The sequence below is a fragment of the Numida meleagris genome, chromosome 4 (genome assembly GCF_002078875.1).
Source record: "Numida meleagris isolate 19003 breed g44 Domestic line chromosome 4, NumMel1.0, whole genome shotgun sequence".
Lineage (NCBI taxonomy): Eukaryota > Metazoa > Chordata > Aves > Galliformes > Numididae > Numida > Numida meleagris.
In genome coordinates this window covers 58,421,750-58,437,567 of record NC_034412.1, presented here as the reverse complement: position 1 = coordinate 58,437,567, position 15,818 = coordinate 58,421,750, and the positions used below count along the sequence as shown (strand labels likewise).

The 15,818-nt window shown below is 41.6% G+C and overlaps 1 long non-coding RNA gene across 14 annotated transcripts in view; it reads right to left on the bottom strand.

Moving 5' to 3' along the window:
- LOC110397572 overlaps positions 1 to 13,129 on the bottom strand; it is a 190,591-nt gene extending 177,462 nt beyond the window's left edge. For all 14 annotated transcript variants that reach the window (XR_002437859.1, XR_002437849.1, XR_002437856.1 and 11 more), the window contains exon 1: positions 12,995 to 13,129. This is a non-coding gene — a long non-coding RNA (uncharacterized LOC110397572). The remainder of the gene's footprint in view (positions 1 to 12,994) is intronic.

Here is a 15,818-nt window from a genome sequence, read left to right as displayed (position 1 = left end):
GAATCATTCCCTCAGAGGAAGGGTAGAAACACTGGTCCTACGATAGGATGGAAGGATGCAGAAAAGCCCTTGAACCCTGCAGAGCAGAGGCATCTCTGTCCCTTTGGGCATCTGGGGACAACAGCTTTGTAAACTGACAGTAAATTGTGCAATTTCATACTAGGGTGTCACATCACATTTTTATTTTACTTATTTCTACATAGCCTCCAATGTCAGAAAACTGGAATAAGGCAGAAATCATGGTTCTCTATTACAGAATAGACAGATTAAAAAGCCAGCCAGATAAAGTAACAACTAGGTAAAATTAACCAGACTTAACATCCATAAACAGCTGCAAAACAAAAATTGAGTTCCTTTGTGTAATTTGTCATGGGTAATTTTAGAAGGTTTGTCTCCAATTTGTTTGCATTTGTTGTACTGAACCTGACACCCCCACCATTACAATTCCCTAGGTACCAGAGGAGAAAACAGTATTGCTTATGCATGTTTACCATCATTACATAAATTCACATCAACTTTTTTAAAGGTTTCACATCCTGAAAAACATGTTTTTCACTAACTACATATGCAAGCAGAGGTGCAAACTGCATCAGAGGCTCTTACGCTGAGCAAAGTGGATTCTGCCATTGATTAAAATCACACCGTGCCCTGGTGAAGCCCCTCCACTGACAGCAGACCTGCCCCATCTCCTTTTGCCCCACACTAGGCTCCCTGGTTGAGCTTTGAACCTGGCTCACTATTTGCCACGCCTGGAGCTGTCACAGACTCCCTGGTCAGTCCCTCTGCCCACTAGGCCCCACAGCCCTGGGGATGTCACTCCTCAGGCAGGGGGCACAGCTACTGCTGGTGTCACCTCAGCATCACTCTACTGCCATAGGAACATCAGCTGCATGTGTTCACAGTATATAGTGCCTAGGCACCCAGATTCACCATATCCTACAGCCAAGTGTCCAGGAGATGTACTGCAATACAGTCATTGACACCTTCCAACAATTCCCATATGATATCTTTATTTCAGAGGAGAGACAAGAAAGCGTCCATGAGTCTTGCAGATCCTTGCCTAGAGTATGCATGAACACAGGAAACAGTCTCAGAATCTTTCCTAGTAAGAATGTGTATATGTGTAAAAGGAAGGAGGCAGGAAGAACAGAGAGAGCAGCAGGACAATTTTTTTTTCTTTTTACAAGCTAGCTACTGCAAGAGCAAGCAGGATGTTTAGACGATGCTGAAGGATGGACAGTTTCCTGGAAAGGGAAATTTTGAAGACAATTGCTGCAGTGCTGGGTAGGTCCTCTTTTTTTTAAGAGGAGTTACCCATTAAGAACAAAGCAATGCACAGAGCCTGTGCCCGAGGAGCAGGACAGCAAAACGTTTGTTGGCTGTGCCAGCAACAGCATAGGCAGAGCACTGAACTGATGCAGCTGAGCCATTCCAATGCAATAGGCTAGGCTGAGCAAAATCCTGCTGTGTCATTTTGCTGTTGGAAGTCTACCATGTGACAGATGTTTCACATTGTAATGTACGGTTTCTACCCTTCATATGTAGTTCACATTAAAACAAACAGAAAATATCCATCAGTGCTTACTTATGTTCTCCAAATACTGTGATTTCCTTAGAACACATGCTTACCTAACTAAATGGTTCTATGTCAGGGTGGAGGCTGGTCACGAGTGGTGTCCCCAAGGCTCAGTCCTGGGACCGGTGCTCTTCAATGTCTTTATCAATGACATAGACGATGGAATTGAGTGTACCCTCAGCAAGTTTGCAGATGACATCAAGCTGAGCATTGCAGTCGATACACTGGAAGGAAGGGAAGCCATCCAGAGGGACCTGGACAGGCTGGACAAGTGGGCCCATGAGAACCTAATGAGGTTCAACAAGGTCAAGTGCAGGGTGCTGCACTTGGGCCAGGGCAATCTCAGGTATTTATACAAACTGGGGGAAGAAGTACTTGAAAGCAGCCCTGCGGAGAGGGACTTGGGGGTCCTGGTGGATGAGAAGCTGGACATGAGGCAGCAGTGTGCATTGGCAGCCTGGAGAGCCAACTATGTTCTGGGCTGCATTAAAAGAGGAGTGGTCAGCAGGGAGAGGGAGGTGGTGGTCCCCCTCTACTCGGCTCTTGTGAGGCCCCATCTGGAGTACTGTGTCCAGGCCTGGGGCCCCCAGCACAAGAAGGACGTGGAGCTCTTGGAACGAGTGCAGAGGAGGGCAACCAAGACGATCAGAGGGCTGGAGCACCTCTCCTATGAGGAAAGGTTGAGGGAACCGGGCTTGTTTAGTTTGGAGAAGAGAAGGCTCCAGGGAGACCTCATTGTGGCCTTCCAATACTTGAAGGGAGCGTATAAACAGGAGGGGGATCGATTGTTTGTGAGGGTGGATAGCGATAGGACAAGGGGGAATGGTTTTAAACTGAGACAGGGGAGACTTAGGTTAGGTATTAGGAGGAAGTTTTTCACACAGAGGGTGGTGACTCACTGGAACAGGTTGCCCAGGGAGGTTGTGGATGCCCCGTCCCTGGAGGCATTCAAGGCCAGACTGGACGTGGCTCTGGGCAGCCTGGTCTAGTGGTTGGCGACCCTGCCCACAGCAGGGAGGTTGAAACTGGATGATCTTTGAGGTCCTTTTCAACCCAAGCCGTTCTATGATTCTATGATTCTAACTTGTTTACGAAGTTTGCTTCAGTAAAGCAGAGACAAGGGCTGGAATGATTGAAATAGATTTAACAGGAGAGGTAAAGCACAAGGAATGTGTAGTTAAAACAATAAGCATGCTGTCTTAAATCTCAGGAAGTGAACATCTCTGATCCTGGAAAGCACTGATTTCTAGTCACTATTTTTATACCAATAAAAACATACGGATTGGAGGTTGCCAGCTGCTGGTTCAGCATTTTTTCTATGCTGCTGTTGGCAGCAGCAAATGAAAATAATACAGCAATGATAAGGAGAAATAAATTCAGACATCAATTCCCCACCTAAGAGCTTAAGTGAATTACATGGGATGGAGAGGGATTTGTGCCCACTCCCACCCACTGCACTCCCCGGAAATTATTGAGCAACATTATGTTTCCCTGCAGGCACAGTATTTGGAGTCCTGTTTCAGAGAGGCTGAACTTAGGACACATGATGTTCCAGCACCTTTTAGAAAGAAGTCCACCATCTTACTCATGCCCATTTGCAACAGGGCTTCCTTCCTCACTGCAGCCTTCCCTACACTGCATAAATGCACTTTCCCATGCAAACAAGTATCCTTAACCCCACCTTCTGGCCAGGAGAATCTTGCAGATGAAGCAAATACTGCAAAGGCATCTTGAAATATCCAGAGTTACAAGATGACTTGCCTGATTAATTTATTTTTATTGTTGTTGCCATAGGACTGTAACCTCAATGAAGCTTCTTGTTTTCTGCATCCTTTTGACTGACTACTCTGAAGAGTCATTTTTCAGGACAGAGTGCAGGTTCACATCTGACAGCATTCTTTCTGACCTTCTTGGCTTAGATGAGTTGGCAATTTTCACAGTGAAAGTCTGTCAACTATTTCTAGGTATTTTTTCTAATTCTTCATTGCTTACTATGTGTTTATCAAGAGGACAACAACTACAGCATTAAGCAGAGTTTTCTCTAATTCCTTAATTTGCTAACAGTCCACAGTTATCTGGACATACAAAAGGAATTATTTTCTATCCACCAATTAGCAAACCAGAAGTTCAAAAGCCTCTGTGACTGCATTAACACAGAATTCCTTAATCCATAAAAATTAATGGAGATTATGTTAAAGAGACTTAAATACTTAAGTCTTTTTGCCACATTAGTCACTCTTTTATGTGCAGGTAACTCCAGCTCAAGACCTTGGGAGCCTATGTGTGGCAGAACAAACTAATCTCCTCAAATAAGAAACCTGATCTTCAGGCCAGCTCTCCCCAGCAACAGGAGGTGGCTGCTTTCTCCATAGCTTTTGAGGTCTGACTTTCCCCTCCACCGAAGCCCTTATACTGTATGACTTTAACATACAAACTTAATTGGCTCCCAGACCTCTAAGTGGAATAATTTATTGTTGTTGGGAATGGTTGTCACGGTTACAGATAACTACAGTATGCAATTAAATACAACTGACTTCATAACACCGCCCAGCTGCCAGACAGAAGTTCAGGGCTCTCAGTTTTGCTTGGATCTGAAATTTGGCTTCACGATCATCTTAGACCAGTCCCAGGACAACACCGCCCCAAAGTACGCATGCTGCGCACAGATGCTTTTATTGCTCTTTTTATGGCTGCATACTTCTCTCACACACCTATTAACTGGAGTAACATTAAAAAGTTTGGAACTAACTTTTTCCTCATGGCTTTAAATAAACACATCCTCAGAAATGTAAGGGATTTTAGAACAGAGTAATTATCGCTGCAGATGAAAGCCCCCTTTCAAAGATTTGCTAGAGGGTATTTACCAAACTATATCTGCCATAGAAATAGTTACAGAAGTGGAATTATTTCCCACCATCATCATCATTTCTTCTCTTTCCTTCCTAGCCCAAGTGCATCTCCCAAAATATTTGATTTCTCTTGACATCACTGAGGCTCTCGGTGCAAGCAACCAAGGGGCAGATGTCATAGAATCATTAAGGTTGGAAAAGACCTCTAAAATCATTAGTCCAAGCATCCACCTACCACCTATTTCCCCACAACCCATGTTCCCCCAGTGCCATATATCCCTGTTTCTTGAACACCTCCAGGGACACTGACTCCACCATCTCCCCGGGCAGCCCATTCCATTGGTCAATGACATTTTTCTGAAGTAATTTTTTGTCATTAGGAAGACAGAGAGCAACTGCCTTTCCTTCCTTCTGGCAGATTTTTGCACCCTTCCGAGGACAGAGAGAACTATAGCTGCACATGGACATCCAGCAGTAGGATCACCCATATCTTTGTAATATGCATACAACACATACACATCTTTCCCACCTTCTGTATGGCTTTGCAGAAGCAGGACAGAACATGCATCAAGAAAGTGAAGCACCTCCCCGAGCCTCGGGAGGACCCACCAGCTTCAGTCTGACGCACAGTCGCCACCAGGGGTCAGCTGAAGCCCGACAAATCCCCTGCAGAGCCCAAGCCCCACGCTGACGGAGAGAACATTAAGCCAGGCAGCCGCAAACAAGACGCTTCCAATTAGCTTGTGTTGGAGAGCCAGCAAAAAGCGAAGACAAGCTATTCCTTTTGTGTGTCAGAGGGACTTCTGCCCTGATTTCACAACAGAAGTGCAGGTAGCCACGAAGTGCTGCCCAAGTTAAGGTCACAAACACACAGCATCTTTCCCAGCAAATTGAAATATATGTATGTATTTCTCCAGAACTTAAGCTTCAGTCCTAATGGCTTGTCATTCAGAATTTAGAATAGTCTCAAGTATTATCCAGGACAGTTAGCAAATGAAGAAACCATCCCTGCTCAGGAAACTGAAACTGCACTCCTGTGCTGCAGTTTTACTATCTTGCAACAATACAGAGCAACTAATGGCTTTTTAGTATATTTGTTTTTAGTAGATATGTTTTATTATTTTAAATACAGCATGTTCAAATATAGCACTAGCATACCATAAGAAAATAGCCTTTATCCTCCGACATACTAAAGTGGGCATTTAACAGTATTGTACAGCGCAGAGCTCATGGGAAAGGTCACTGAAATATTTTCAGTGTGTTTTCAAAAAGTCAAGTTTTTTCCAATTAATTTAATAAGACTGACATTCCTTCAGTGAAAATCTTGTATAGATTCTGTTATGTTTTTGGGGATACATTATTCTACTTACGCAGTTCAATAAATTCTTATTACATGTGGCTTATATTCTCTTCCAACCTTTATAGCAAGGATTATCCTAGAAACTATTAAATTACTTGAGAGGTATGCAGCACCCCAAGAACAACATTTAATCCTTGTGATAGTGATATGTATCCAAGGTGTGAGAAACTGAAGAGCCCTGACCTTTCAAGTAAGAAGGGGGAAAGACAATGAATAAAACCCACGGTCTGTTAACATTTTTGTAAAGCAGAACCCTCAAGCTGCCATTTGGTTTCTCTCTCAGAAATTTTGCCAAGACTCCAACCATAAATATCAGACTACTTTCCAGATCCTTTTTTAGCATTAGCTTAATGGCCAGAACATGGAGGAAATTCAGGCAAAGACTTCTCACAGTGAGATCTGAATAGTTTGAACATTTGGCTAGGAGGTCACCTGCAGTTCTCAATTTAATGCCATAGGGAGAGAAAAAAATAAATCAGGGTTAAACTGTAAATGCTTTGAAAGAAGGGCAAAACAAAAAAGGATAGAAGACCAATGATAAAAGAAACCTTTTGGCTCTGGTGATCAGAAAGTATGTGAATGATAACACATGGAGCAGAGCCTCATTTTGAGAAAGCAAGTAGCTTGTTAATGGTGCTTGCCTTGCAATTACAAGTAAAGCAGTAAGCTACTTAGCTGAATAAGCCAAAAATGAGTGACAGAGCAGCAGAACACGATTCTCCATCTAATCAAGTGCTTTGTCATCTTTGTCAGATGTGCAAAGCCAAGAGAGGGGGGAATTCAGGGAAGGGAGCACTGCATTGATCACTAATCCAAAATCAAACACGCAACTTGGTCTGAAGTGGGGACCACTACTAGTGCACAGGTACTCAGGCAAAGTAATAACATCATTGAATGAGATGAGAGAAGGGCTTGTCTGCATGGCAAATACCTTTCTGTGCACATGAGCAACCAATGTCAGCCAGTCCCTCAACCCAAATAAAGCCACTTAGTTCTCACTTGCCACTCTTGCAGATCTCCACCAAAACAAAGGAGCTGGAAGGACAAGCCACTTCCTCTGCCTTTTGCAAAGCAAGTCTCTATTGTAGTTCATTAGGATCTCTAATAGCTCTACAAGCTTGTATACACTCAGCATTTCATGAATAACAAATTTTTGGCAGCCAACCAATCATGTGAATATTTCAAGGCTTGGCAATATTTCAGCACAACCACCACAGCAAAGGAGGTCATTTTCTCTCTATTCCCTGAAGTGGTAGCTTTACAGCTCAGTTGAATTCTTTCAGCTGACCTTTCCATGCATTTGTTTCAAATATTTATCTTTCAAATAACTTGTCAGTCTGCTGCAGCAGTTGCAGAAGAAACCCCCAAATGTGGGATAAGGTTCTGGCTATGGCTCATACTATTACCAAGCACTCCCCTGACAGCCACTGATTAGAAGAGACCAATTAACGGGCACCCTCCACTATACAGAATAGGCCTAATTAGCCAGAGTGAGGCATGCCTAGGAAACTAATGGCATTTTCCCCTATTTGCATAGGAGATGAAGCCCAGTCAGTATAGCTTGGCATAAGCAGCCGAAAGACTCTAGAGGCCATCAGAAGCAAGATGACTACTTGAGGGGCAGACTGGAAACAAAGTATTTGTGAAAAGAATTTTCAAGATAAGAAATTGTCTGAATGTAGCACATCATCTCACTTAGCAGGAATAATCTAGCATGGTTTCACTCAGCATAAAGAGAATGGGTCAAATGAAATAGAAGTGGAGTAACTGCTGGTTTGCCAACTAAGAGCTTAGTCTACTGGCTGTGGACACTTCTGTAACATACTCAGAAGTAAAACACAGAACCAACTACAACTAAATTTAGCATGAAGGTAACCTCTAACTGGCTAAGAGATGTGAAAGATCCAGAAAAACAGAACAATGCAGGCCATGCAATAGTCTCATTCCTTCCTAAATATCACTTTCTTCTGGAGGCTAAAAGCCTTTTAGAGGTTGGTGGTCACAGGACTTCTTTCAGTATCCAGATACCAGCTTCACTCCATCCTTTATATCTACATAATAAGAAGCATTGCAGGGCTTACTCCATTTTGATAGTTGATCTCTAAATACTTGGAAGACAAAGCTCATGGCCCTCCAAGCTTGGGAGAGATCAATCTGCACTATTTCAATGACGCTGGGATGACCAGGGTTATAATTCAAATGTTTCCCAGATGAGTGGCCTGGGGCTTCCAGAAGGACAACAATAGGGTCAAGTTGAGGAAACACTGGGGGCAAATACATTTTGGCTGGGTGTGAGAACCCCTGCTACGTGTGATTTGTTCTTTTTTTCTGTTAGATGCAAGTCCAGTTTGGCTAAACAGAATCAGATTGCTTTCCACTTGAATGAACAAGCAGTTTTGTAATAAGAAACTCCTTTGTAGCTTCTATGAAACTATAGGATTGACTAAAATCATTTCATTATTAAAACTACTAAAATAGGATTGACTGTTTCTGCTGACTTACATGTTATTTTATAAACAGTAATAAGAGAAACCGTCATTGAAGACTGGAAATTCCCACAGTTAAGAAACAGAAAAACAGAGCACAATCTTTTCAATGTCATGCCTTGTACAAAAATATTTAACAGGCTCAAGTTTCTTGGGCATTTTTCTAAATATTGCAGTTGGTTTCTGAAGACCACTGTGAACACAGCTGTGCCAAACCAACAGTTGAGACCATTGTTGGTATTTTGGCAAAACCATCTTACAGAAAAGCATGAAAACCAGCTGGGTTTGAAACTGATGATTCAAAGTTTAAAGCTTTGAGGACTGGAGTATATAAAATAAAAAGGCTTTATTCTGTCATACTTCCCCATTCCAGTAACAGCCTTTGGAGACTACTCTCAGCAGAGTTTATATACAGGCTGCAAAACAGATAGACTCCAAGAGGAAGGGAAAAAAGCCAGCCAATGAATATTGAAGACCTATCCCAAGGCCAGAACATAACTGAGAATATGATGAAACTCAAGTGTGTGATGGGCAGTTTTTTCTCCCTTCTAGAAGCACGCTATCAGATGTATCAGTGATGACTGAAGATATTTGTCCCCACTGCAGTGGTTGGTTGTTGTGATATTTCTCAAGGAGTTACCTCTACCACACCTCAGCTGCCAGAATGAAACATGTAAGCACAGCCCATCTGCTTCAGTGCCCCATCAACCAAGGTGATTTGGACTGCCACAGAGACCACAGTGATTTTGTGACAACAATGAAACAGACATCACATATGTAGAGCCAGTGGGTTACAGTACTGCTGGCAGTTCAGGTGGCTGGCAGAGATTTTACAGTCTTCCTTATTAGAGAACACACAAGTCACCAGCTAGACTTATTAAAAGCCAGTCCTCATAAGCAAAGAAATGATGATGCCAATATTTAAAGTGCTAAGGAGTATAATTTTCAAAATGGTAGAGGCCAAGAAAACACAAAACATTTTATGCTGATGGAAACTGATATTCTGCTGTGATGTTTGATCTGGCAAGAAACCACAGCTCCTTCCTGCAAGCTGGCAAAACACTAAACACAGGGAATGCCATGCACAGGCAGCCTTAATTAAGCTATCTTTTCCTAGCTGTAAGGCATCACTCAGCACACAAAACAGCAGAAAACATGTTCGTTACCTCTCCATTTGCACAGGCAAATACAGTAATTCAGAATCGCCCAATTTACAAAGCAACAGAAAGAATAAGCATTCACTGAATATGTGTTTAGGACCACCTTACTCTGTATTGCCTACTGGTTGCTTTCACTTTTAAAACCTTTTAAACACTTTTAAAAGTTCAGTGCCAACTTGAGCATCCCGCCTCCAGACAAACTTAAATCTGGAGCTAACAGGCTCATTAATCGCAGTCTGTGTTACCCAAATAAAGCACAGAGCACAATTCCAAAAGGGTGTTAGGCAATTAGCAAATAAAAATAGTCACATACCTACTGCTTTAGTTTCTAGTCATGAAATTAAATTAGGCAACACATTTTTAGATCTGATGCAATACCTTCTTACAACTTTTAAAACTGATGGTATCTTGGAGGCCAACAGATAAGTATTATGTTACTTAAAATTATAGCAGTTCATGACATGTTAAATTGTTCTCTGGTCCTTGTGATCTGATGAAGCTGATTGCATCATCAGCATTAGCAATGGATCATATGCATGCAAAGTTCCAGACTGCCGCAGGATAGCCAAAAAAAGTAAGTTTGCACCCACTGTCAAGTCTTCTTACTTGGTATTGCATGTTTTCTGCCCATTCTGCCTAAGGATATTTCCACAAATGTTATTGTATTTAAAATACCACTGATGGCTGCTGGAGTTCAGAGACAAGGTCATTGAAAGTTTAAAAAAAAAAGAGCTCTTTATGAAGCATGCAAGTTCACTCACTGTGGCTATACCTAGTTTCAGCCATCAGAACCAGATTTAACACATATAGGGAAAGGAGCAGAAATACAAGGAAAGAAGGAATGCTGGTCTCTGTCAGAGAGGTGCATAGCATAGACAAATGTGGGGTCCTCCTCTAGTATTAATTTTGAAAGCTTTTCAGTTTGCTTATGGGTTCTTGAAGTGATCAGCCTCCAACAGGAGATTTAGGGAACCTTAAATTTTGCTGACTGAGGAGAGAGCCCCAGGAAAACTGAGTTGATAGACTGACTAGAGTAGTAGCCCCTCTGTAGCCTATTCCTTCCTCCACTGTGCAATTACACACTGAAACTCATCACTAGAAAGACAGCGATACCCATATATGACATGATCCAATGCAGGTTATTACCTAATAAAAATACAGACCTCAATGTATTCTATTGCCCTCCCCCCATGTAGCTACAGCCTATATGGTTAGTACCACTCAATACAAGCAAAGCATAATCATATTCAAAATTTTCCCTTTGATCAGCAGTGCATGTCTTTTACATGGGGAAAATTCAGTCTGGGTTTGGTTGGTGGTTTTGAGATAAACAGAAAATTACCCTGCAAATTTTCTGGCAACTTCATGAGGAGTCAAGCCAATACTCAGCTAGAATTGAATTTATAATAAGATATGGTTGCTTCAACATTTATTCTCCTCTGGATTTAGGGCAGTAGAACTGGTATACCAAATCTCATATTTCACAATAAGAAGCATTTTACTAAGTGTTTTGAGGAATTTCAGCCTTGAAAATAGACTCCTTTAGCTGCAGGTATATTAACATGAACTTGAGCCTGAGGACTGCCCTAGATATCCCACCCACACCACATTCACAGCACAGATCCCTTGACTATCTCTCACCTGGCCTAGAAAGTCAGGGTGAACATTACCTGAGAAAAGCTCAGGTATCACATTTATTCCATGAGAATTCTGACTTTCCTAGTGCTTCTTTATAGCACTTTGATGCATGCATAGCAAAGGAAATTACTGGCTTTCTGTGAAGAGCAATGCATGACTTGCCCACCTGTACAAAAACGTCCTTCAGCAATGGATGAATCATAGCCACCTGCCATGCTGAGGCTACCAAGGAGCCTTCACAGGACAGGACACAACCCTCCCTACATGCCAAAGCCAGGAGATACCTACGAAGAACACAAAAGTCTCCTTATCAACATGACCTCTGACAGCATTCCCTAAATGATTTCTTCTTTGGAGAGAACTTGTCAGTGGCACCCAGTTCTCAGTAACAGAGGAAGAAAGAGAGACTCCCAGAAGCAAAGATGCAGTAGTAGAAGCTTCCACAAAAGGTGAACAAGATGGAGCACAAAAGCTACATCATTTTCCAACAGCATTGAGCCAAGACACAACACAGGTGATAAACCTTATCCCTGACAAGATCCTCTGCTCTCCTTATACAAATGAATGCTAAAGAAAGCACATACTTTTATACCCAGCTCTCAAGCAAAAACAGAATAGAATTTCAGACAGAAGTTTCTGCAAGGCTTTCCTCTTTGTAGTATTGAGGAACACATATGTCTATCTCAGAAGTTGAGTGCTTTCATCTACCTTTTTGGCTAATCACTGTTAGCTAAAAGCAGAACATTATAAGCAGACAGATTCTCCTCTTGTTTATGACAGGATTATCACTCTATCCCCTTCAAAAATAATCCAGTAACTTCCTAAACTGAAACTAGTTGTATCCTAAAGGCTTTTTGTTTTTCCTCCAAGAGGCAACACTAAGTGACCCATAATGTGACCTAAGAGACCACCTACTGAGATTGAAGTCTCATAAAATCCTGACCTTACCTAGAGATGAGATATACTTATTTCATCTTAAAAATTAGCACAGCTACTTCAATACAGAAGGATGCAACATCCTCAACTACCAACATAAAAAAACAGATGACCTGAAAGCACTTAGTCAAACATTAGTAAGAAACTGACAGAATGCGTTTGCCAAAAATGATTTACCAAACATCAAATTAGCATAGAAAAAGCAAATGCATAAATACAAGATACAATGGTAAGACACTTGGTCTGAGAAGTAGCCTTATTCTAAGACAGTTGATGGAGACAAAATGGAAAGTAATTGTGACACACAGCTGACAAACTCAAACAGATCCCTTTCAAACCAGGTAGAAATTATCTACACTGCAGTCTACATGATACAGAAAGAGACATAATAGCCTGAAGGAGAAACAAACAAAACAACAACAAACCAATGCTGCGATCATATTCTTTCTAAGCTTTTGACTAACTTACTTAATCTGGATTGAAAACCTATTTTGAGTTTGTGGTGTAGACATGCTAGAGAAAAACGCTTGTTCATTTACTGTAAAATTGATTGGTAAAACAAAAAATCAAAGCAAAGCTTAGCGGAAGGCACCTGCCACAAGATGCAGTACATTGATTGCTGTATATTTCTATGTAAATCAAACATCAGATGCTTAGGTTATATATATATATATGACTAAAAGACAGCTCCCAATACAGCGCTGTGAATTACATGTTAATCTATTTTATATATTGTAATGCTTTCAGAAACATGAGCCCTTTCACTTCTCAACATGACACCTGAAACAAATCAGGTCACTTGAACATACACACACACACACCCCAAGTAGCAACATTCAAAGCAGTCAAGAGCAGAATAGAATTTAACTTCCCAGTTATTATTATGCTTATGAAGAAGCAAAATTGCTTCTGACAGGTTCTTGGCAATGCCAGGCAAAGTATTTGCAAGTAGGCCAGTAGTCGTATACAGAAAGAAGAATGGAACTCACCCAACTGGAGAAGGGGCTCTTTAGCTATGCAGCACTCCTTCTCAGGAAGCAGCCTAGGTCCAAGAAATACTCTCCCTTCAGTGCCTGGCACTTATATGAGCCCAAGGTGGCTCCAATCTGCGTCTACATCTTCTGGTCACCTGAGTAGCACAGGTGCAAACAATGTGCCTGTGCTCCCTCAGCCAGACACACCCCTTCACCAGGTGCTCAATCATCAGTTCAAGCCCTGAACAAATAGTTCCCCTACACCAGTATTCCCAGCTGTTCATTAACAGAGAGCAAGCCATCATTAACACTGCATATTTTGGCAGTAATACCAAAATATCAAAGAGTAAAGGTTTACTAAGCAGCATCAGCCTCCCTTTAGACACATATGAAATTGTAGACATGACAATGATATTCAGCTTTTATGAATCACTGACATATTCTGCAGAAGCGTTTTCTAATAACAAAAAAAAAGCCTATCGTCTGTGCCTCACAAAAAGATGGCCTGAAAAGGGTAGTGTGTAAAATAAACACTGAATTTACAACCATTCCTTTGCAAGAGGACCTGGATGCAACTATTCCAGAAGCTCTCACCCTAAATTTAACCTAACCAATGCACCATACATTTTTCTCAAAAACATGTTTCAAATTTTCCATCTCAGAATGAGAGGATAGAGGAGTTAAACAGCTATCATATTTTAAGGAGATGCTCCCAGAGTCTGTTCAGCCACAGGCCCTTCCCTTACAGAGAGGACTTTCCAGAACAAAGGAAACCAGCAGAAACACTGTCCTTGCATTTCTGATACAAAGTGACTTTTTTTTGAGATCCTGGTCACAATTGGCACTAAATGTCTAGTGCAGAGCAAGCATGAGAGGGATAAATGCTGTTTTGTCTATCACAGATAGTTATTATCTTAGCAGGCATCTTCTTCTGGACATAGTATTTGAATTTATTATAGTAGCCAAAGCACTTTTGCTATGAAAAGCAACATTTCCACGCTCAGTATCTCTGAGAAAAGGTAAATTACCTTTTTTTAGAAAGGGAAACAGAAGCGACTTGACTAGAGTGATATAAGAAGTCTGCAGGGAGAAGGTAATCAAGCCCTGAGTCCTAAACTAACACTTTAAGCCTCAGACAGGCTTTTCCCTTTGTATGCTCTAAGTACTCCATACGCCCAAGGACGTTACATGTCCTGTAGGAGATTTTAATCAGCTACTTAATAAACTGATGTTATAACGCAAGAAAGGGAGCTTCTACTTTAGTTCCTCTTTTTATTGTGCTGAGTTTGCAGTTGATTAGAAATTAATTTTTAGTCTCCTTAACTTCTATGTCTAATACTCATGATGACCAGCTCCTGGGATAAGGTCATTTCTATCAGCCTATCCCTCCCTCTCTCTCCCCTCTTTCCTCTCAGGTATTTATAGAGCATCAATCACAGCAGTATCCAGGCACAAACTGTCACCAGACTAATGGCCCATGGCTTTCAGATACCATAGCAACATAAAGACACCTCAGAACACACCTTTGTCGCTGCAGAAATGCAGCATATTTAACACATGGCACCCATGCCAACAGAGCATGCCGCTTTCCACATAAGGTCAAGACAATCCACATCAGACCTCCCAAGCCTTGCACCTTAGAGATTCAACGCGGTAGTTAAAACCATTTCTCCACAGAGTACAAGTAAATTACTCTCAGCCTAAGTGGTTTTCCTGCAAAGAAGAAAACACATCCAGGCCAATCAAGGGTGCTAACGGTAGCAAGAGTCAGCTCCATAAAAGCACACATAGCAGATACAAGGAGCTTGGACTACAGCCTCTGCATTTAATTGGACTGTGCATCCTTCTCCCACCAAGCAAGGGTGCAGCCAAGCCACAGGGGTGGCTCAGGACAGCAAGCTGTCTTTTGCAACAGCTGATCTGTTAAATAACACACAAGATAGAGCCCCTGCAGTAAACACCCCCACCCCTCTTCACTGCCTTCCTATACACCCAGTTCTTTGGTATTCAGTCCCTTTGTCTCCTTGCTCAAGTCTATTCACATAATTGATAACGGAACAATTTCCAACTTCAACTCTAGCCATAAACATATAGAAAGCACAACACATTTAGAGTGCTTTGCGGTTGGGTGGAAGGAAGGAAACATTAGTTCCAGGAAGACTTAGGAGTGGGAGAGCATGAACGGTTCTGAACTGAATCAAGACATTTACATCTCTATTCCCATCCCCCACTCCACTCTTATTATCTATAACAGTAGGATTCTAACCACTCCTCTAAATAAAACATGGGCACCCCTTACAAAATGGATAGAAAACTATTTCAGACTTCAGCTGGATGCAGACACATGCACTGAAATACTCAAGCATGGTAATCACAGTATAATCAGTATTCTCATCTGCATTACAAGCTGAACTTGCATTCATTAAACTAAATCTCATGCTTAGCCTGTGAGTTTATGCAGTGCTCTAATATATTCCATTTCTCTTGATCGATCTGTTAGCATGTTTCAGCTATTTAGAAAGTATGGATGGCTATACAAGGATCTGAACAGAGGTTGGATTTCTTCATCCTCATGGGGAATCAGATTAAAAATTTGCTTTATTACCATGTTTTTTTTTCCACCTGTCTTGGCACTTATACTTCTGTATGAAGTATAAGTGCTAGCAGCTTTGCATGTACTTTCTGCTTTTTACTAAGTTCTTTGTCCTAGTGACTTTAGTACGGCATCCAGCTTATGAGCTGTGAGAAGTGTAGGACCTTACCCTTCGTCTATTTGATATATACTTCTTCCAGCTACAATTACCCTAGTAGGATCAGTTTATTAATGCCATCAATCGCT